Source organism: Thermobia domestica, chromosome 16 (assembly GCF_964235325.1).
Source record: "Thermobia domestica chromosome 16, izTheDome1.hap1.1, whole genome shotgun sequence".
Lineage (NCBI taxonomy): Eukaryota > Metazoa > Arthropoda > Insecta > Zygentoma > Lepismatidae > Thermobia > Thermobia domestica.
This window is the reverse complement of record NC_137469.1, coordinates 68,633,187-68,656,531: the sequence shown is the minus strand read 5'-3', so window position 1 is coordinate 68,656,531 and position 23,345 is coordinate 68,633,187. Positions and strand designations below refer to the sequence as shown.

Sequence of the window (23,345 nt, the reverse complement as noted above, 5' to 3'; positions counted from 1 at the left end):
AAATATGATATAGTACGAAATATAGAGAGTGATTTCCGCCGCAGGATTATATCTTATGGACCTTACATTATAAATTGGTGATTTCGGACACGAATTGCGTTACATTATTTACAGTTGTTGTGTTTGAAACTAGTTTCGAAATAATAATTGTCATTAGGAAAACAAGTTTTAAACATTTGTTCTCTGATTGCTTGCGGGTACGAATGGAGATGTTAGGACTCATATGCAAATAGACATACTGCAGATACAATACTTTATATTCATACAGATTTCTAACACACTAGAACACGTATGAAGGAAGTCTGAGCTGTACAACGATTGTTCATGGTTCCTACTCTAGTAAGAATGATCAGTGGAAAAGTCTATTACATATGAGGGTATTAAAATTATTCCTTACATATAATATTCCATGTAGCTAATACGAGGTGAATGTTGAAGAACCCTAACATTCTCCAAATAACTTACCACTGGACTCGAGTCTAGGGGCGCATCATTCTTAGGGGACACGTTGGACGAAAATGTAATAAACAAGACCAAAACATTTGAAAATTTGAGCAATAATAAAAATCATAGGAATAACAAACGTAACTAAAAATATAAAGAAACAATTTTTTATTATGTTTGAAAATGAAATTATTTTTTTTTTTTTTAGTTTAATGCCCCACGATTATGCCTTTTAGGCTTAAAGAGATGATGATTAAGGCAAATGATGATTATGGAGGAAGTGGTGGAATGAGAATGAGAAAGGAGATGGGAGTACCCAAGAAAACCCATGGACACGATGTTGCCTACGACAAACTTATTTGGACGGGGATCGAACCACGGACCCCATGCACCAGAGGTAAGCACTCTACCAATGAGCCACCGTGCTCTCTTTATTCTGTTTCAAAATACTCTTTTCTCCTGTTTAATTTATTTTCATGATTCCAGTGGGAATAAAAAGGTTTTTTTTAAAAAAAAAGAAAAGTGGTTTTCTGTCTTGTAATCAAAATAATAATAATTTTGTACGTATAACAGTAGAAACACAAATGTAAAGAATCAAAACAATTATTTTATTTGTTACAGTAATATATTACTGTTTGAATGTTCACACTATTACGGACGAAAATTGAACCCTTGCACAATACATTCAACCCTGCTGTTCCTTAATCCGTACCAGATTCTAGTATATTTCCCAGGCCATACGTACTTGAATATTACTTGCGCTGCGTTGGCAGTGCTGCACTCGTAAAAATGTTTCGAAACTAGAGCAATTGCCTCATTACATTAGAATAGATAACTACAAATTCTATTTTTCCCTCGTTAAATAATGTGACGCGCTCAACGACGTGCGAAAAACAAGAAACAAAAAAATTAGATGCCGAGTGTTATTTTGAGTAATTGCTACGTGAGACAATGATACTGTTGATGTTTAAGCGAAGCAGGCAGCCGCTCTATCTCATCCATCATACTCACCGGACGCTTGACCATTATATGTATGGATGAGAGAGGGCGCTAAATTTGCATGTAAGCTGTTTGGTATTCTTGAATCATATGCAGATTGACATATACGCCCATTATTCGAACAAGCAGAAAATACTTTTTTTTTTCATTCGCTTAATACCTGGTTCTCCACCTCTCCCGTCCAGATTGAGTTCAGCGTATTATCTATTGTGTATGTATGTATTTTCATCTCACTGTATAACACACACATGGTGTAAAACGCTCTTTGCATGTTGATTGATTTAGTGGTATTGGTAATTTCATCAGTTGCGTGTTCACATACACCACAGCCAGAAAATCCTTTTATATAACGTACATACTGTTATATTAGTTTTAACCCAGATCATTTTTATTCTGTGCTGTGAACACTCCGATTAGGTTATTTTAGTTGTTGTTTTTTAATTATCATTTGCTTTATCTCATTATTTTCAAATGACTTTGTACTCCCAGTGGAGTATTACGTTTTCACATATTTTATTTTGTTCATGAACAGATAACTAGAAATGAAAACTAGAACTAACTATTGACTGTTCTCGGTACTGATTTTTAGTTTTGTTCATGAGTAAGTAACCAGAACTGACAACTAAAGATAATTATCTGACTGTTATCAACATCGATTTTTTTGTACTGTTTCGTCGCATTATAAATTAAAAAAATGGTCCTTTTTCGTTTTTAAAATGAAGTGAAATTTTTAGTTTTACGTTCCATGATTATGTCCTCTACAGACTAAAAGGAGACGGATGCGTTCAAGAAAGTATGAATGATTCTGAAAGAATTAGTAGGATAATAATGTGGGAGAAAATTGGAGAACGTCAAGAATATTCAAGTTTTCAATGTTGTCCACCACAAGCTCATATGGCCTGGGGTCGTACCAGGGACCTCTCACACTCTTTCATTTTTAAGGCTCTTTCTTACGCTTCGCAATCATCTTTTCTGAACTTAAATGAATAACGCTTAGATAATGAACAATATTGAGTATATTTAGAAAGATAGAAAACAAGCACCGTATTTAAGCGTACAGTACGGTACATTCATTTTCATAGAATTTGGTTAAACCTCAAATCCCCCTTGCACACTCATGTCTAAGTTGCATTTTGTTTCCAAAAATATCACCAAGATTTAACAGTGTAGAATAGAGTTTATGCATGCGAATTTTAAGTTTCTCTGCACATTGGGACTTTTTGTTGCGTAACTGTTTAGTCAACATGACGAAATGTATTAAGTTTGATGGAGGGGGGACGCTCATTGCGACGACGGAAATAGTAACGTCAGTGAGATGTCTCCATGCTGGTGACAGCTCGGAGACGAAATAGTTGCGCAACATGTCAAAATGCAATGAAGTAAAAGGCAGCTCGAACACCAGCGATAGAAGCCACCGGCTACAGACAGACCTGTTAAATATCATCAGATGATTTGATTACCGATTATTTTACAGCTAAATTAAACTAATATACACAGATAAAATGTACTTACTCTGATGTCGTTATTAGCATGTCTTTAGCTGGTGCAGTTAGTCTGAAACTTGTGTTTTTGTCCTTATTCACTGCATAGCGTGTAAAATTTCCCCCTGCAGCAATCTCTCATTTTGCATAGGATACACACCCAGTATTTCTTTTTTCTTCTTTTTTCTCCTTATATTTTGCATTAATACACATGCAATAACACATTCTTCGAAGCCCGAACTGTATCCAGTATCCTGCCAAATTGTGATACCAAATGCCTGGCGACATTTCTGTTGCTGTTAGGAAACGTTGATAGAGCTGTTTTGTCTCCACGAAGTTGCTGACTGTAGGAACTATTGCGAAACTATTTGTCACTGGGTGCGGAGGGACTAAGAAATCCGTGCATTCAGCAATGCAGCAGCAGCTACTTGGTACTGCAAGGATGAGTCTTAATCGTCATTGTGCCATCGTGTTACCTGCCATTCAAGTAACGGGCAGGGGGCAGAGTAATTAGTATAACTAGCAAACCCGCACGTCCTGCGCAAGCGCAGGACACTATTGTTGTCTAAATGATTGAGTTTTTATATATTATTCTCCCCTCCCACCCCTCCCCTAGGTTCTACCGTCAAAGTGAAAATATTTTTAAAAAGAAAACTTTCCAGGCTTGAATGTCATCTATGTTGAAAATTTGATCGAGATCGGTCAGGTGGTTCAAGATTTATTAAGTTTTATTTATTTTTATATATCTCTCCCCTCCTCTCCTCCTACCCTAAGTTCTACCGTCAAAGGGATATGATAAAAACCACCCCAGGTCCGAACCTCATCTATGTTGATAATTCGGTTCAGTGATTTAAGCGTGATGAAATCACAAAGACAATCACTTTTATTTTTTATTTTTTTTACATATATGTCCCCCTTCCCCTCCCCTAAGTTCTACCATCAAAATGAAATAATAAAAAAACTTTCCACGTTCGAACTTCATCTATGTTGAAAATTTGATTGAGATCAATCGGGTGGTTCACGAATTACTAACTCACGAACATGGTCATTTTTATTTTTATATTTATTAATTTTTCTATATCTCCCCCTCCTCCCCCTCCCTTACGTTATTCCGCCAAAGTGAAATGGTAAAATCCATCCCAGGCACGAACGTCATCTATGTTGAAAATTTGATCGAAATTGGTCGTTTGGTACAAGAGTTATTAAGTTTTATTTATTTTTTTTATAATTCCCACCTCCCCTCCCCTAAGTTCTATCGTCAAAGTGAATAGCTAAAAACACTCCCAGTCCAGAACTGCATCTATGTCAAAAATTTGATCGAGATCGGTCGGGTGGTTCAAGAAATTAAGAGTCACAAACACAGTCACTTTCAATTTGCATCTGAAGGTTTTTTTTTTTTTTTTTTTTTTTTTTTTTTTTTTTTTTTTTTTACAGACACCGCTATTAATATTTCATCCAGTGCGACTATTCACCTTTCCGAAATAAATAAAGTTGGGAAACCATATGAAGGGAGAAATTTATGTGTCATCATTATAGATCGGATGTATAGGCACAAAACACACAAAAAATAACCATTTATAGTTTAAGTAATAGATGAAAATTCAGTGATATACAGAAAATAAAATAAAATCATAAATAGTGTTCAGATAATCTACAACACACCTGATCATCGTTTATGCATAAGAAGAAACTTGAAATTACCGCTGGTTGTGTTATTCAGAGGGTTCGAATCAATTCGCTCGAACCGGTTGTTAATGTTTCTCGGGTTCTCGAAACCGGTTCTTCAAAGTGTCTCTTCACCCAGTACTTACAAAAGAAATTGGTTATCTCACTACTACTATTGTCGAATATCTTCCTAGGTTTATAAGAATTACAGTACCTAGGTATTATTGCAAAATAATAATGTAATCACATATCGGTAGTAATAATATTAAAACTAAGTCAACTTACTAGATTAATCATAAAAGCAGTTGTTAGATCATTTCAACGACACCGATGACAACGAGATCATCTTCTTGTTAATTACATGAAGAAAAACAAGATACCCCACGTTTCATCATACGGTAGGTTGTCTCAAAGCACGAACTGTATCAGATTGAAAAAGGATATAAAAATATCTTAACAAAATAATAAATAAATAAATAAATAAATAGAAATACAATAATTTTAACGCGTTTAGAAAGTTAGTTTCCAATTTTGGGATAATATGGAAAAACTTGTGTAACATTTACTGAATTTATTTAAGTAAGTATGAGCTTTACAAAATTATATCTAACACTGAGGCTCCTGAACCCCCTTATTCCTCTGGTACCCTCCTTGGTGTTATTGCCATGATGAGGGAGAGTATAGGAATCACAGAAACATATGAAGACCTATCCTCAATGTGTACATAAAGATTAAAAAAAAAAACTAAAGAGGACAAATTGTCCGCCTGTGAGTATTCATGGATAACAAAAACTCTGGGCAGTGGAGTGGTAAATGATTTTTTATTTGTTTATAATTTTGTTTAACGTTGTATGCAGTATTTCTTAATTGACATGAAAACAAAAATATGTCAATCAAAATAATCTTTACATTTGTTTTTGCGCTACTATATCGTAATTACATTTATCTTTTACTCCTTAATTCGCGATCCCTAGGTGTCCCGACCTACAGGTTGAGAAACTTCGCATGAAAGTGAATTTTTCATTTTATTTTCATTTTCCTTTTCCTTTTTAGTTGCCGTAGTTAATGTAGCATAATATCTATGTCTGCATTGAACAGAGCATTGTATGAGTATTTTGTGCTCCAAAAGCGAGTGAAGGTTATAATAGCATATTATGAGCTGGAGAAGTCCACCAAAGAAAGAAGAAAAGAACGAGTAAATGCGTTTCTTCCGTCTGAAAGCGAAGAGAAGAGAGAAATGTTCCTGGGGCATTTGATATTTTCTCAGAACTCACGTCAAGCAATCGTTCGTGCTTGAGGTAATCGATGAGTGATCGAGAAAGAGCGAGTTCGAGTAATAACAGTGTAAGTAGCAGTAAGCAGTCTATATTCTTCGAGCAACTACATTTTCAATCTTCTTTTCCAAATCTGTCAACTTTGCTTGTGGTACATGGTTGCTCCAGACAGGGAGAAATCAGAGTTACGAAAAACAGCGGAGTAAAAAAAAAAAAACGCAGTGATTTCATGAGAATTATTACTCATTGTAGATAACCTCACTAGTCTCAGTGGGTCTTAAGCTCTCTAACCTCGTTGAGGCTCGTAGTCGGGTTCACAAACCTCATTAATGATGGGTAAGGGGAAAAAAAAAGAAGGAATGTCACAAAACTACATTTTCGAGAAAACGGTGCTTTAATATTGAAAACCTATACAAAATGAATAGGATTAGTCAAATCTTTTGCCCCGTTTTACATGGACATTTCTATATCTACGCATGCATGCATATACAGTCAAATAGTACCTAGAGTCACCAACAGATAGGACAAAGGACATGCTAAAGCACCCACATGGACGTTCCTTGTTTTTTCCCCTTACCCTTCATTTGGGCTTGCGCTTACTCGGTCTACGTTTACTGATTTTATTTGCGCTCGGGCTCATTACCCTCATTAGAGCTTACGCTCACTAACCTCGTTGAGGCTCCCAATCAGGTTCACTAACCTCGTTTGGGCTTGCCGTCACTCGATCTCCGCTTAATGATTTTATTTGGGTTCGGGCTCATTGCCCTCATTAGAGCTCACGCTCACTAACCTCGTTGAGGCTCCTAATCGGGTTCACTAACCTCGTTTGGGCTTGCCCTCACTCGATCTCCTCTTAATGATTTTATTTGGGCTCGGGCTCATTGCCCTCATTAGAGCTTACGCTCACCTAAACTCGTTGAGGCTCCCGATCAGGTTCACTAACCTCGTTTGGGCTTGCCGTCACTCGATCTCCGCTTAATGATTTTATTTGGGTTCGGGCTCATTGCCCTCATTAGAGCTCACGCTCACTAACCTCGTTGAGGCTCCTAATCGGGTTCACTAACCTCGTTTGGGCTTGCCCTCACTCGATCTCCTCTTAATGATTTTATTTGGGCTCGGGCTCATTGCCCTCATTAGAGCTTACGCTCACCTAAACTCGTTGAGGCTCCCAATCAGGTTCACTAACCTCGTTTGGGCTTGCCGTCACTCGATCTCCGCTTAATGATTTTATTTGGGTTCGGGCTCATTGCCCTCATTAGAGCTCACGCTCACTAACCTCGTTGAGGCTCCTAATCGGGTTCACTGACCTCGTTTGGGCTTGCCCTCACTCGATCTCCTCTTAATGATTTTATTTGGGCTCGGGCTCATTGCCCTCATTAGAGCTTACGCTCACCTAAACTCGTTGAGGCTCCCAATCAGGTTCACTAACCTCGTTTGGGCTTGCCGTCACTCGATCTCCGCTTAATGATTTTATTTGGGTTCGGGCTCATTGCCCTCATTAGAGCTCACGCTCACTAACCTCGTTGAGGCTCCTAATCGGGTTCACTAACCTCGTTTGGGCTTGCCCTCACTCGATCTCCGCTTAATGATTTTATTTGGGCTCGGGCTCATTGCCCTCATTAGAGCTTACGCTCACCTAAACTCGTTGAGGCTCCCAATCAGGTTCACTAACCTCGTTTGGGCTTGCCGTCACTCGATCTCCGCTTAATGATTTTATTTGGGTTCGGGCTCATTGCCCTCATTAGAGCTCACGCTCACTAACCTCGTTGAGGCTCCTAATCGGGTTCACTAACCTCGTTTGGGCTTGCCCTCACTCGATCTCCTCTTAATGATTTTATTTGGGCTCGGGCTCATTGCCCTCATTAGAGCTCACGAATTCACTAACCTCACTGTGGCTTACTTAACTTGGTTTTTGCTCAAGCTCATTCGGACTCGAACTCGCTGGCTTCTGTAGTAGGGCTCACGCTCCCTAACTTTGTTCACGTTGGGTTTTACTGCCCTCAATTGAGCTAGCGCTAGACCTTACTTTCATCAATTGGGTGCTCACTCACTCGGTCTTCACTTACTAATTTCATTTAGGCTGGGAATCTGCTCACTAATTTCATTAGGTTTGTGCTCACTTTGCTAAATTGGGCTATTCCTTAATAACCTCTTTGAGGCTTGTGCTCTCTAATCTCAATTGAACTCATGCCCGGGCTAACTTTCCTAAATTGGACTCAACCTAATTCGGACTTAGAATTCACTGTCCTCAATAGGGATCGGATTCACTCGGGCTTGCTCTAAATTATTGAGCGCGAGTCCCGGTCTCAAGACCGTTTGGCTAGCAGATTTGAACATCTCTGTAGCTCATAGTTTTTTTTTTTTTTTTTTTTTTTTAATCGTAGTATGCTACTTTTCTCATTCAAGTATATCTCCGATTGTTTTCTTGAAGCTAGGTGAACGTTGCATTATTCCAAACACCATCTAACTTTCTCCAAAGATCCATTGGCAGCTCCAGAGTTCTACGCGAGAGAAGTCACATTGGTAATCAGTGTTTCTTCCAGACATTTTTTGGGGGAGGATGCACTGCCACCCGGAGCTCTAAGAGTGCCCTCGGAGGAGAACAAAATAATACGTCTATAATATTATAACAAATAGAATAGTACCATGTGAAAATAATGTGTGCCCCTCCGAATACTAAGTGTGTCCCCAAGGAACATTTTTCTGAAAGAAACACTTTTGGTAATGGCAGCGAAACTGGCTTTGAATCCCTCCCTCAAGAAACCAACTTCCAGATCTGGAGCCGTTACTAATTTTTCACTTTAGAGGAACTCCTTAACTTCTAATGTGACGTAAAGATATTAGAAGAAAAATAACAGTGAATTTGCCGTTGTATAATTATATATTCAATATACAGGTACATATATGATCAGCCCGGAAAAAACAAACTTTACCTATGCCTAAAAATCCGTTTTTCCAGTTTTGACGGTTTCTATGCCTTCAAACTCTCCTCTGTCACATGTCGTTTGTTACATTCAAACATCTCCAGAAAAATATAGCTGCTTTTTTTTTATTTTTCTGTATTATTAATTTGCAATTAGACTCTACATTATAGTAGGACTATTAAGAGTAGTGCAAGACACGAAATATGAGCTTTCCCATTTAGAAGCCAAAAATCTGCATATATACAAGTAAGTTACGTTTAGCACTCGAGGCAATGCAAAATTATGAGGAGTATGGAATTATTATTATTTAAATTTATTTTACGGTATACCTTACATTCTGAAAAGCATATAAACAAGCAGAACTGACAGGGAGCGAAACACACATAAAAGTAGCTGAGAGAAAATTCTCCAGCCTTGACAATAAACTGAGAGCCGAATTCTTGCAAATATTTGAACTTGTAAAAGTTTTTTTTTTTTTTTTTTTAAATCTCGTAAAGTAAGTCTGGGCATTCAATTGATCTGTAAATCTGATTGCTCTGTGGTAGTTCATGAAAACACCTAATAATGAATTTACCTAATATTGTGTTTAGTTTTATTGCACCAAAGACAAATTATACATCCTTACTCTCTTGTTCAATTTTGTGCTTTTATTATTTTCTATTATTATTTTAGGTTAACATATTAGCGTTAATGATATATTGACTTATTTCAGCAGGAGATTCACTGTCAATGTCTTAGAAGGGAGAAGTTGCATTCTAGGTGCCCTGGGTGCAGATTCACTTTAGGTCGGATTTACCGTTAGTATATATATGCCATAATACTAAGGAACCAAGATAGGGTGAAGCTGGTGGGACCGCGCAGTAGCGTAGAGGTTTGTCTGTAGAAAGCAGGCACGTCAGCAACGGTGGGTGTGCGCGTAAGCAACGATAGTAGAAACATATTGTTTTCTTCTTGTTATTAGATGTCGTACCTATCTGGCAATTTTATCCTTAAGGATTATGACGTAACACACTGTATTTGCATAAAATTGAGTTTATCATGGCTCCCTTATAGATTATTATATACACTATACACTTACATTGCATAGAAGCATACATTTTGAATTACTTTTTTAAAACACTTTAGGAATGTCAGAAGTTGGCTGTTTATATATTCTTAGAGCACCTTTATTTTATATTGTTTAATTTTCATTGTAACCGACTTTTCATTTAAACCTGTTATTATAATTATTCAGCTAACAAGACTGGGTAATTTACGTTTAATACGATTAAATAAATTACTTTTTTCACTCCATATTAACTCTATGCGGTTTCCTTCTAGGATCAAATATATTTTCGACAATCGTATGCTAGTACAGGTAAAATGTCTACTACAGTATGCCCCATTTCAGTAAAATTGCTACTAGGACCCCAATGCCGTGCCGTGGAAAATCAGCGCCCGGGGTGAGAATATGCTACGGCGCCGTAGATATGAGGTTAACAGAGCAATCATGAAGCGCCACCGTAGTAAGAAAATCTTCAAAAATTAACCCCGCTTTTCCTAGGTTTTGAGCACTTTTTATTACTTTTTTCCTTCCATTTTATATATGTGCACAAGTATAAATCTGACTCTGAATAAATTAAATATTAGATTGAAAAACACAGCTGTTGATCTAGAATATTTCAGTAATTTTTCCTCTCTATTTTCTTTCCTTTTTTTCTCCCGAATTTTGCGCCCCCTCAATTCGGCGCCCAGGGCCGTCTCCCCACTCGTACCCCCAAGACACGATACTGAGGACACCCAAAAATAATACATGTAATATTTCTTAAGGCTTTAAGCTGTGTTAGATATTGTCCCTTCACTTTAACTTGTGAAGCATGGAATGAGGTCACCATATCAATTCCAAAAGAACTGAAAATAATTTAAGCTTCTACTCCTGTTTCTTTATCTAAACAAAGCATATTCCCTTCAGATGAAGCATGAAATATAATCCAGGCCCTAAGGCAATAAAACGCAAACTGAGGTCCCCACACGAAATAAATATGTTTATGTAGATTGTAAATTCTATGGAGTCCAAATTTCGTATTTTTCTAGGAAGTGGGCAAATAGTAATGCTTCCTCCCCCAGGAAAAATTTCAAGTTATGGTGCTATAAATACTATTGTTTTTTAACAATGCAAATTTGGGTGAATCAACAATAAATGCAGATTGTTTCAATGCAACGAATTTCTAATGAAAAAAAATGGAATAACAACATCAACGTGAAATTTTTGATAGTGTAATTTTGCAAATATCTCTGTTCGAATTAAATAAAGATGTTTCCGTTTCTTTCCCCCGAAAGTGGTTATCCACAACCACTAAGTCAGTTTATCGTGGATGAGGATAACACGAACGAAATTCATACAGTAAAAATATCAGACAGAAGAATAACTGAATTGAAGCTTTCCGTGGACGAGATAGTTCTTGTGAAAGGGAAGAAACGATCTGACACGATTTGCAGAATTCGTCCCATTGACTCTTTCACACCAAACAACGCCATTATACAAATGAACGCTCTGACCAGAAGCAACCTCAGGGTCAACCTTGGTGATTCTGTCTACGTGTTCAAGCTTAGCAACGTTCCAGATTGCAAACTAATTAATCTGGCTTTAATCGATGATAATGTCCCAGCACATTTGCGTGGTAATATTTTAGAAAATTATATAAAACCGTATTTCCATCAAGAAAAATCTGTTCCAATCCATGAGACAAATACTTTTGTTGCCTCAAATTATTTTTACCCAGACGCGCCTCCTTTAGAGTTTAAAGTTAAAGGAATGATTCCTCATCCTTTCGGACTTGTTCAAACTGGACTTGTGGAGTTCCAACTTTCAAACCAAACTATAAGCCGAGCAGATCATAACAGCTACCTCAGTGCTATTGGGTATGATGATATAGGGGGATATAAAATGCAATTGACACAAATACAACAGCTCGTGGAGTTCCCATTGATACGTCCAGAGGTATTCAGAAACCTTGGAGTAAGGGCTCCTCGCGGTGTCCTTATGTATGGTTCACCAGGAACAGGAAAAACAATGATTGCTAAAGCTGTGGCCAATGAATCCGGTGCCAATTTCATCTCAGTCAGTGGTCCAGAAATATTTAGCAAGGCTGTTGGCGAAACAGAGGACAATCTCCGTAAGATCTTTGAACAAGCTAGAAAAAGTGCTCCGTGCATTATTTTCTTCGATGAACTGGACTCTATAGCGTGCAACAGAGATAAGTCAGATAGTCACTATGAGATCCGAACTGTGTCACAGCTTTTAACATTAATGGATGGAGTAAAAGAAACCCCTCAAGTTATAGTCATGGCTGCAACTAATAGAATTGATGCTATAGATCCTGCTTTGAGAAGAGGCGGTCGTTTTGATCGGGAAATCTATTTCGGACCTCCAACTGCAGAAGAAAGACTAGAAATCCTAAAGAAAATAACACGAAATCAAAAACTTACTCCAAATGTCAAGTTAGAAGAAATTGCCAGAGTTACACATGGATACGTGGGAGCCGATTTAAATCTTCTGTGTGCCGAAGCAGCGTATCGCCAGATCGCAATATGCATGTTTGAATCACAAGGTGCCAGAGACGAGAATGAGTTCAAAGAGAAAGTAATAAATTCATTTGCAATCACAGCAGATGACTTCGCTTTTGCCATGAAAAAAGTTGGTCCAAGTGCTTTGAGAGAGGTGTTTGTGAAGCCACCAAATGTCACGTGGACACAGATTGGAGGACTCTTCCGTGTAAAACGAGAACTGCAAGAACTTATAGAACTCCCTATAAAGTATCCGGATAAATTTCGAGAGTTAGGTCAAATTCCTCCGAAAGGAATTCTTTTGTTTGGTCCTCCTGGTTGTGGGAAAACAATGCTTGCGAAAGCGATAGCCACTGAAAGTGAAGCAAATTTCATTTCCGTGAAAGGTCCAGAGCTTCTTACGAAATACTTTGGAGAATCAGCTCAAAATATCCGAAGACTTTTCATGTGGGCTAGGAACACTGCTCCCTGTGTGATTTTCATTGATGAATTTGACTCCATCTCTCAAGTAAGAACTAATAGTGAATGTTGTAGTGAATCTGCCAGAGTGGTGAACCAACTGTTGGTAGAAATGGACGGGATTGAAGAAAACAAAAATATTTTCGTAGTTGCAGCAACCAACCGCCCTGATATGATTGATTCTGCCATATTACGACCAGGAAGATTTGACCAGTTTATATACATTCCACTGCCTGATGAACCAACAAGAGAATCTATCTTAAAAGCAACGCTTCGTAACACTCCGCTTGATTTTAGAGTTGATCTGAAGGCGCTGGCAAGTGTGACCGAAGGATACTCCGGCGCTGACCTCACTGAGCTGTGCCAACGGGCTTGTAAGTTAGCGATTCGACAGAGTATCGAGGCGGAGGAGCAGAATTCAAACCAAGTGTCCTCCACTCTAATTCTTACAGTAGACCATTTTAAACAAGCTCTAAATGTCGTAGGCAGATCTGTGTCTGCTCAAGATGCTCTTAAGTATGACAAATATGCTCGTGACATTCACAGAGCAAGAGGAATATGATTCCATTTATTAATGTCCGGGTTCTATTGTTGTTATCCTATCTTATGATTGATTCATTCAACATTTTTAGTGTAACTACAGTTAATAGCTAATAAATTAAAATTTCAGAGAAATTATCGACTTTTTAAAATTTGTGCGTTGCTAGAACTTTATTTCTCGCGTGTAAATTTATAATTATTAACTTGTAAAATAGGGATAATATTTTCATGATTCATTAGGAATTTTTGGCGTAGTGGTAAAGCAGAAGATTCTTATTGCGGAGACTGGGGTTCGAATCTCGTCGTTAAAATTATTTTTTCATCATCAGTTACTTTGTGACAGTTGTGGATGTAGACTTTCATGCATAAATAAACAATAGTAATACCCAAAACCATCTGCATATCTGTATATATTCTTTCTATGATCTTCCTCATGGAGCTAAGGGCTCCGGCTCGATGCTCTACACAAAACTGCAGCATTACTGTAACCGTATCCGTCATGATGCATTGAAGTTTATGTATGTATTTGATTTCAATCGTTTCTAGAACGAGATAGTAATTCATTCGATAATTCATTTTCGGCATCAAGACGTAGACCTGTTTAACGTGGATTCTAAATCACACATGCTCCTACCGAGAACCGGACTCCGATGTCATATGCTGTTCCCAGCATTTGCTATCTATATATGCACGAAGAGGTTCCAAAATATGTATGAAGTTGCATACGTCTCGTGGGGATCGTATTTACTGGACTACCTTTAGGGTTTTACGCCTTAAACCTCCTTTAAAAGTATTTATTAAAATTACATATTTGTCTGGGGCTTTGCATGTTTATTTCTACTGTAACATGTCAGAGGTAAATCACAAATATTCATTCATTCCCTAAATGCTTCCAAAAATGACGTAGATATACATTATGTGTTTTCAGCGGCGGATCTAGGATATGATCAAGGGAGGGGCTAAACCATATTTTGCCGTTTTTGAAGGATGAAATCCATTTTATCCAGTGTATACCTGAGCGTCAAGGAAGGTGGGGGCTATAGCCCCCATTGGATCCGCCACTGTGTGTTATTCCAATTTTGTAATGTACATTAAGAAAGTATTTCAATTTTGCCTTTATAATAAGTTATACATAAGCATTGCAAAGCAAACAATGCTTCGAAAATCTATGGCGGAGTCCTCTCGCTCTTGGAACAATAGAAGTCAATCTTCCGCGACGACCATGTTTTTCCTTCCACCTTGATCGTGCGGAACGTGCAAAATCAGCATAGAGCTGAGAGTTCCCATCCTATTTTCTCCTCTCCCATCCACCGCAAGAAGGTAGAAAAACGTAAGCTTTCTTCAGTCACGATAAACATGTGATGTTATTATATGTACAGTCATGTCCAAAATGATTGTCGCATATCAATAACTGTAAGAATATAATTTGATAATGATTTTGCAGGGTACTTTTAATACTGATACTATATGTATAATCGGGAAGCATGTGATGTTATTATATGTACAGTCATGTCCAAAATGATTGTCGCATATCTATAACTGTCTTCTTGTAAGAATATAATTTGATAATGATTTTGCAGGGTACTTTTAATACTGATACTATGTGTATAATCGGGAAATGTATATTTGTGGAAATTTCATAGGAAAAGAATTATAAATACAAAAATTAGAATGAGTAAAACAAAATGTTGCTAAATGGACAAGAAAGTTTATTTTCGTTTTATTGTTCTTATTTACTGCTCTTTTGACATGAAATTTGCCACATACATGTTTTTGCCGATTATACACATACTAACATTATAAGAAATACCCGGTGAATTCGTTATCAAATTATATTCCTACAACAACATATTTATAGACATGCGGCAATAATTTTGGGCATGAGTATACATAAGAACAGACGTTTAAATGAGTGTTCTGTGAGGTAGACAAACGCTAGAAAAACCCAAACCAAAACATGTGAACAGAGGGTAACATAAGAACCGTGACTCAAGTTACGTTGCGGAGACCCGGGTTCGATTCCCGGCGGGAGCTCATGTTCGAATTCCACGTTAATCAGCAGGTTCCGTCTCATATAGCCTCGTTGCTCAAAGGGACGTTAAACTCAAAATCAATTCAACTCAACTCAAGTTACATTGAAAAATCTCTCATGGACATCAATCACGGTTTCAGACTTCATAAAAAATAACTAAAATTTGTCTTCGGTTGTCCCTCATTAATATATAAGAATAAATATCCATATTTGTTGTTTTCTTATATTACTTCCTTTTTGGTTGTGAAGGCGCGTGATATTATAAAACCACCCCTATGTACAACATTGCTGTAAAGATGGCGTTCGGCGTGCTTTGTGTTTTGTGTTGTGTGCTTTCGTATTTTGCTGTATTATTCTATTCGTTTAAATGTGTATGAGAAATATACGATGAGTTTCCTCTGATTACATTACAGTAAGAATTAATGTGAGTACCCATACATATGAAGAGTAATCTAGTGGTTTCATAGTGAAACCTAAGGATAAATACAGCTTTTCTACATTGTACACAAATACGGTGTCTTTGGAATTTAATACCTTACACGCTTTTTCATGTACAGTCATTATTTACCATTGTTTTGACTACGTCTCGTAAAACTGCATCTAAATCATTTCGAAGTGTTAGCCTAAATTTACTGTTTGCGAAGTTGCATTTTTGTTCCTCATGTTTGCACAAATAAATACGTTGCTATCAGAATAAAATAATATAAGTGAGAGCCATCATATAATGATGGTAAAAACAGAAGCGTCTACAGGACTTTTTTTTTTACGATAAGACCAACACACAAGTGAGTTGCAAATATGCACATTTCGATCCACTTGTATGGCACTGCATAATGTAGTCGCTAACGCTTTCACCTTTGGTGTGAGCGGTCCCAGATTCAATTCGCGGTGCGAACACTCGATCGAAAATGTACAAGTATAACAGCTTTTTCAGACTAGCCATCCTAAGTGAGATTTTCTTTGGTTTTCCTCAATCACACCAGACAAATACCCTGATGAAACCTAATATAGAGGTCTCAGGATGCTTCCTCCCTTTCCCCAAATAGTTCGCTCGCATAAGGACATCATATCTCATATGTGACGAGTATAAAACCATAGATGCCAGTAATGACCAGAAATATAAATAGATAAATAAATAAAATTAATGCACTTGTGTACATAATACTTCGTGTAAAACAACAATTTTTTTACGCACAATGTGACTTTCGTAACTGCACTTGACGCCTAAACCTTGATTTCGTTTATATCACAGGAATTCATAAGAGTTAAGTCTTATACAGTAATTTTTGTTAAGAGCTAGAAACATTGTTTTTTGGGAATGTAGACCTCATTTGTCATTCAAGATGAAAATGAAATGAAATCTTTAAGCTTTACGTCCCACGATTATGCCGGTTAGGCTAAAGGAGACGGTGATGATGAGAGATGAATTAAATGGTGGAATGAAGAAAGTGGGAGGAAACGGAAGAACCCCGAGAAAACCCACGAGCACGGTGTTTGCCCACCACAAAGTCCACACGGCGCGAGCAGGATCGAACCAGGGACCGCAAGCACCGGAGGTGAACGCTCTACCACTGAGCCACCGCGCCCCCGTCATTCAAAATGTAGAGCGTTGAAGAAAACTGTGCATAAGCACAAGAAGCATAACATTTGTTCTATAATTGTATGTGAAGTTTCCTGTTTAAGTGGAATGATCATTAGTGCAGTTATTATATGTACTATGTGGTTTATTTTATGGGTTAGTGACAAAAAAAAGCGATTAATAAGGTAAAATAAAACCAAAAGACAAGTATTCGAAGTTTCCATTCTTACATTACAGCCCATTACAAGTTAAGTTAAATTAATCGCGAACTTTTAAGAACATAAGCATATACATAGCTGAAGGGGGGAAAAAACATATGCCTATGGTATTTGTGTATGCCTATGTTACTTGGTCACCTAAAAAAGGCAAGATTTCGAAAGTAAATATACCATTATTTCCTTACACGAGTATAATCTGTGGCATTAGGAAGCGCAATTATTCAAATTTGATGTACTTTAATCACTGGAGCAATCTTAACGAGTTTCTACCTTTTGACTTAACTGGCATTTGGCATTTGTGTGTCACTCTGCCCTTTTCCGATTCGTATCACTTGGTATGTGTCTTCCTCCAACCTTGCAAGTTGGCAATTATACATACACAATAATTTTTCAAGTATAGCCTTCGTAAAAACATAATCGATTCTTATTTTTTTTTTTAAAAATATGTATATTTCCTTATGATATTTCGACCATCTCTATTGGTTGTTGAAAACGGTGAATGATTAGCATGTAAAATGGGATTCGTTTTCGGAAACTTGATCTTTATTTAAATACTATAAGAAAATAATTTTCCTCAATAATGTTTGCCAAAATTATTCGATTTTGATCTAGGCGTATATTTTCTTTGAGGCTTTATAATCGTCTCCACTACATCGAGTTAAAAGTTGATCAAAATAGAGTTGTTAAATTTACTTTCTTCTCTGATTTCAAAAAAATAAGTTCCGTGATAACTTTCGTAAAAAAAATATCGATTTTTCTGCAATATGGTGTACGTAGTAGAGATGGCGTGGGTCAATGGAAACTTCATCCATGGCCCACTGACTCCGCACCCACAGTGACCCACAACCCACTGTACCCATGACACACCATGTCCCACTCTAACTCACGACCCACCACCCACCGAAACCTACTCTGTTTCATTACCCACCATCCACCAATACCCATCGCCGTGAACTCTGACCCATGATCTACTCCCTGCTCTCGAATGACTAAAGAGTTTACACTTGTAATAAAACATGGCTGTGAAATTATCACTAATTAAAGTTTGAATTTCTACGGTCAATCACTCAAACACTGCTCTGTTACAATACCGGTGGATCTGGCCTTCACGCTATAAAATGGTAAAGTCTTTCTAATGAGCCAAATTACAATGAATTTCAATTTAATTATCATATATATAATTGTTTTCTTGTTGAATTATAGATACTTTTTCAGTAAAATTTGAAAATCAAATCAAGATATAGCAGACAAACGTAAAGGAAGGAAACAGTGTAAAATTCGACTGTGTCAAGAAAGTCAAGTAGCTATTATTACCTGTTGTCAGTAGCGTATTTAGGGGGGTGGCTATTGGGCTCAAGCCCCCCGAAATAAATTTGTTATATGCACAGCTTAATTAAAATTTGTCGGCACCAAAAAGAAAAAAGTATAAGTGCTTATTCATGTGTTGTGCATAGCCCCGCCTAAGCAAAACCCAAAATACGCCACTGCCTGTTGTTATTATTACGATTATAAATACCAATGTCCAAAAGTGCCTGAAGTTCTTTTTTTTTTCTTACAGTTAGGTCATCTCAGGTAAATAAATAAACAGAAATTAAATAGAAAGAAAAATGGAGGACTTGAAAGTAAAACGTAGACAAATTCACCAGTGTTCAGAAGATGCTGTCTACAATGCACTGAGCAGAGTGATTCAGTGAGTCAGAGTGGGTCACGGTAGGGGGTGGGCCACAGTGAGTCACGTCTTCTTGGCACACGACCAACTGATCCACTCATAAATCTGGACCCACTCCATCTCTAGTACCTAGATATATACACAGTATTACTAGTAATTGCGAGACATTAGCTATTTTTTTGTATCCCTGATCCAGGGTTACCAATTTCCACCTCTTCTAAATTTTGGCATGAGTACCTTAGTTCACCCTAATGTTTTCCACGAGACGAGAGAAATAAGGTTTTATCGTCCTTCTCCTAAACTTTTTTCGAATTTTCATCTTGTCTCGATTCCCGAAGAATTCTATTTGTCTCGTCTTGGTTCTCGAAAAGTTTTACTCGTCTTGTTCAAAATTTTTCTCTGTCTCGTTTTGTAAATTTATGTACAAAATTTGTACCCTAATTATCTTCTTAATTTCGTCTAAAAGTTAACAGAATCCTTTCATGTCACGAAAGGTCCACGAAAGGTGTTATATAACAACATATTTATAAACCATATTTTAAAACCATCTTATGGTTAAATCATATTTATTATTGGAAGGAAAATAACTAAATTCATTCTCTTATTTTAAATAAGCAATAAAGTGTCCTTGTTCTAATTGATTTGGTTGTAAATTTTAATTACTTCTATGTAAAAATCGCTATATGAGTTTAGATTTTTAAAAAAAATGTGTCCGTTACGTGTAGTTTACTATTCTTTTACTGTACAAAGGAGCGAAATTTTTAAAAGAAGAAAAGTCGCCGGAGAGCAGTTTTGAACGTAATCATGGTAAGAAAACTTTTCGTATGTTTACTGCCCTATTTCTGCAGTCTGCAACGCTAAAAAGAATACTTTAACGAGAAAAAAAAACTGTTGTCAATGTCGCTGTTTTCTTTTGTGAAGCGAAATGGTAGTAGTTGGCGAAATACTGTAATGCCCTTTTTTTCTGTGAAACACAAACCTTGTACTTGTCTTGATTACTTCCGACTCGTTGGGAGGATGTTTTGGTTGTAGTGCAGTTAGTTCCACTGGGAAAGACAGTTGTTACTTGTTGTTTTTGTTGTTGTTCAAATGAGGTGAAGGAAAAATCAAGTCTTCTGTTCTAAACTACTTCATTTTTTGACTTCTTTCCAGTTGTTTTCGAGAGCACACACACTTTGACCTCTTTTCTGTGCGCTCATGATACAAATATAAAATATTCCATCAGTGCCTGGTATGGGATTCAGCAGTCAAACTCAAAGAAATTGAAAAGTCAATAAAACAGAATATAATTTACATTTTTAACCATTTGAGAATGGTCCAAGAGCACTGCCAGAACAAACTTAAAAATAATTATTTTTTCTTATTAACTTTTTCAGGTTTTATACCAATTTTTCTATGTACGACTTTATTATTATACTCATTAAACAATTCTTGTAATATATCTATCCATTTATAATTTCCGTGAGTACTAAATTTTTTCCACATGTTTTGTTTAAGAGTTATGTTAAAACGTTCTACGATATGTTGTTTCACGAAGACACATGCTCAAAATAGAGGGCTCAAAATTGAAAAATTCGCAAAATATCATCTCTATAACTTACGGTTCCCAAAATATGGTTCCTTAAATCTCCCGAAATCGGAACTCTTTTGGCCAATATCTCGGGAACGTAAGAGTGCCAAGAAAAACTTGCAACACTTTCTCAGATAGTTTTCGATATTCTATCGAATGGAGGGCCCACAATTGAAAAATTCACAAATAACAGACACACATACAAACATAGAGCATTCAGTAACAGTTTTTTTTAAAAAAAAGTTCGTTGAAAATACGTAAATAAATAAGTATTGGCAATAATAAATAACTTATTTTAGACTTTTAGCTTAGTTTGTTTATTTCAGGATTTATGAAATACGAAACATTTTAATTCAGACCCCATTTTTCATCTTCATTCATCATTTTCATCAATTTTAAGTTGAAATTTCTTTATTCTAAAACAATTATTTATAACAAAAATCAATGATATACGTGATTGGGACCTAGGTCTATACTTGAGGATTGTGAAACCTCAATTAAAGCTGAAGATGGATTTATAAAAATAACTACTAAACAAATCACATTAAAAAACAAACTACTTCAAATATAAACTACCAAATAAAGAGTGGCCCAAAATAGGTATACAGTACCATAATGATCAGCTCATTGAATTTTGTATCATTTCTTATTGTTATCCATCAGGAAAACTTGGTTTCTTTATTATTTGTTCTTAACATCCTTTCACTTATACCTTAAACTCGGAACAGCCGAAACAAATAAACCCATAAACTAGAATGTTACACTAGATCAATGCAGGGGAGTATACCTACTTTTGGGCTACCCTGAATTTTTAAAATGTAACATTTTATTATTTAGTATCCTCTTTTATTAGCAATAGCCAAAGTTTATAACAAGTGACACGTTATTGAATTGTATGTCTGTATATCAAGTCTGATTTTGTTGAGTTACATATCTGTAAGTCAAATCTGACTTCGTTGAATTACATGTCTGAAAATCAAGTCTTACTTCGTTTAAGTTATACATTTGTAATCAAATCTGACTTCAATGAATTTATATGTCTGCTAATCAAATCTGATTTTGTTCAATTATACGTCTCTAACCTAATTTCACTTCGTTGAACTATACATCCATAAATCAAATATGACTATACGTCAGTAAATCAAATCTGACTTAGTTGAATTATAGTATATATACACAGTAAGTTAAATCTCTCTTCCTTGTAAATTAGAAACTGTTGGAAACTGTTCTGAACCGTGGCAGTGAAACTGGCTTTGTGATCTCCCGACTCTCCGGCTTTGGGTGCTCCGGTGATTTTTCACTTTGAAGGCACAAATATTGCATACTTTCCGTTTTCAAGATTCAAATTGATGTAAATATTTCCATTCTTCGTTTATTCTTTCCTTTAATAGTATGCATTTCAATTTTCACTCTCTTTTTAAGTCGTGTTAACTTTAAAAAATCCTTTATGCACTTAGTCCTATTGGCATGTATTCTTCTGACGAATTACCAGAATATAGAGGGTTAAGATTTCCGTTCCTTAATGGAGGTGATCAATCCAATTGATTGCAACATATAAATCATCAAAAAAAAAATTGGTTCCCCATGTATTCCTGTGGAAGTAATTAATAGGTATCATCCTTCTTGATAGACTACCCGCAGTATTGTTGAGATTAGCGGGTTAGCATAATGTTCAGGATATGAAATAACACTAAATTTCTTTCTACACGATAAATCTAAAGAATTTAATATTTTCTGGTTTCAAATATTTATTCACCTTAAAGAATATTTCATTTAATTTGAATTAATATAGCGTACCACTTGTGGAAAAGGAGTCAGGAGATCTGCTTCACAACCATGTAAATTAACTGAAGGAAGTGAATATTATAGCTATGTGGCCTACCCAATATTTCTGAAGGAATGAGGAGTATTCTTTGTATAAAATATAACATAATAATCTTGTAATGAATTCGAAAATCGTTCCCATAAAGACATAATGAGCATATCGGCAACAGTTGTTCCAAAGATATTTTTTACACAAAAGCTAAAGAACTCTTGTGTAGCTACAGCAGGAGATAAAGCTACAAGAAGAAAATAAAAGATAAAGGAATGGCTGGAGTAAACTTCGTTATATGCCTTGACACTTCCTTAATTAAGCTGATTAAAATCAACTGACATTAGTCTCCGAAGAGGACCTGGGGGGAGAAAAGGAGAGAGAGATGTTGTCTGCCTGCCAATCCGAACTTCTCTTAATCATTACACTGAAAACGTTGGGTTGGTAAGGTTTTTAAGTTTTCTTTAAAAAAAAAACGCCCTCCTTGTGTTCTCTCCAGACTAAAAGACATGCTTTGCTTTCCTTTCTCTTCTCTGCTTCCAATTTCATAGATGCTTGTAGCGACATCTTGTAACAGCTAGATGAATCTTTTTTTTTCGAGTTTCCTTATCTTTTATCCATAGCATTTTCTGGTCTAATAACTAAACTAGAAGCTAAAAGGAAAATTTTTCTGTATATTTTCCTTTAAAAAGAAAAGGAAAACGTATTTCGTTTTAATAAATTGCAAATGTGTTTCTTTCTCTTTTTCTTTCCTTTTCGCGGTACAGAAATAGATTAATTTTTCTGCCCTGGAAGACGCTTCATATATCCGAGGCCAAAATAAAAAGTAAAATCTCCATCTCTTTATTATGATGATTAGTAATATTAGTATTATTTTATTCAAGATAAGTCTTAGAAACATACTCATTTCCCTTATTTCATTTTTAAGATGCAATAATAGCAGTGATAGAGAAATACCTTTAAAGCCAAGAGGCAGCGCTGGCTCAGTGGTAGAACCTTCACCTCTGGTGCTTGGGGTCCCGGGTTCGATCCCAGCACGCACCAGATGAACTTTGTGGTGGACAAACACCGTGTGTGTGGGTTTTCTCGGGGTTCTCCTGTTTCCTCCTGCTTTCTTTATTCCTTCGTTTCT

The 23,345-nt window shown here is 36.5% G+C and overlaps 1 protein-coding gene and 1 pseudogene across 1 annotated transcript in view; both read left to right on the top strand.

Moving 5' to 3' along the window:
- Nucleotides 1-23,345, top strand: part of LOC145673136 (pikachurin-like) — a 322,467-nt gene that overhangs the window by 139,207 nt on the left and 159,915 nt on the right. The window lies entirely within an intron of this gene.
- Nucleotides 10,994-13,467, top strand: LOC145673135 (transitional endoplasmic reticulum ATPase pseudogene; annotated as a pseudogene).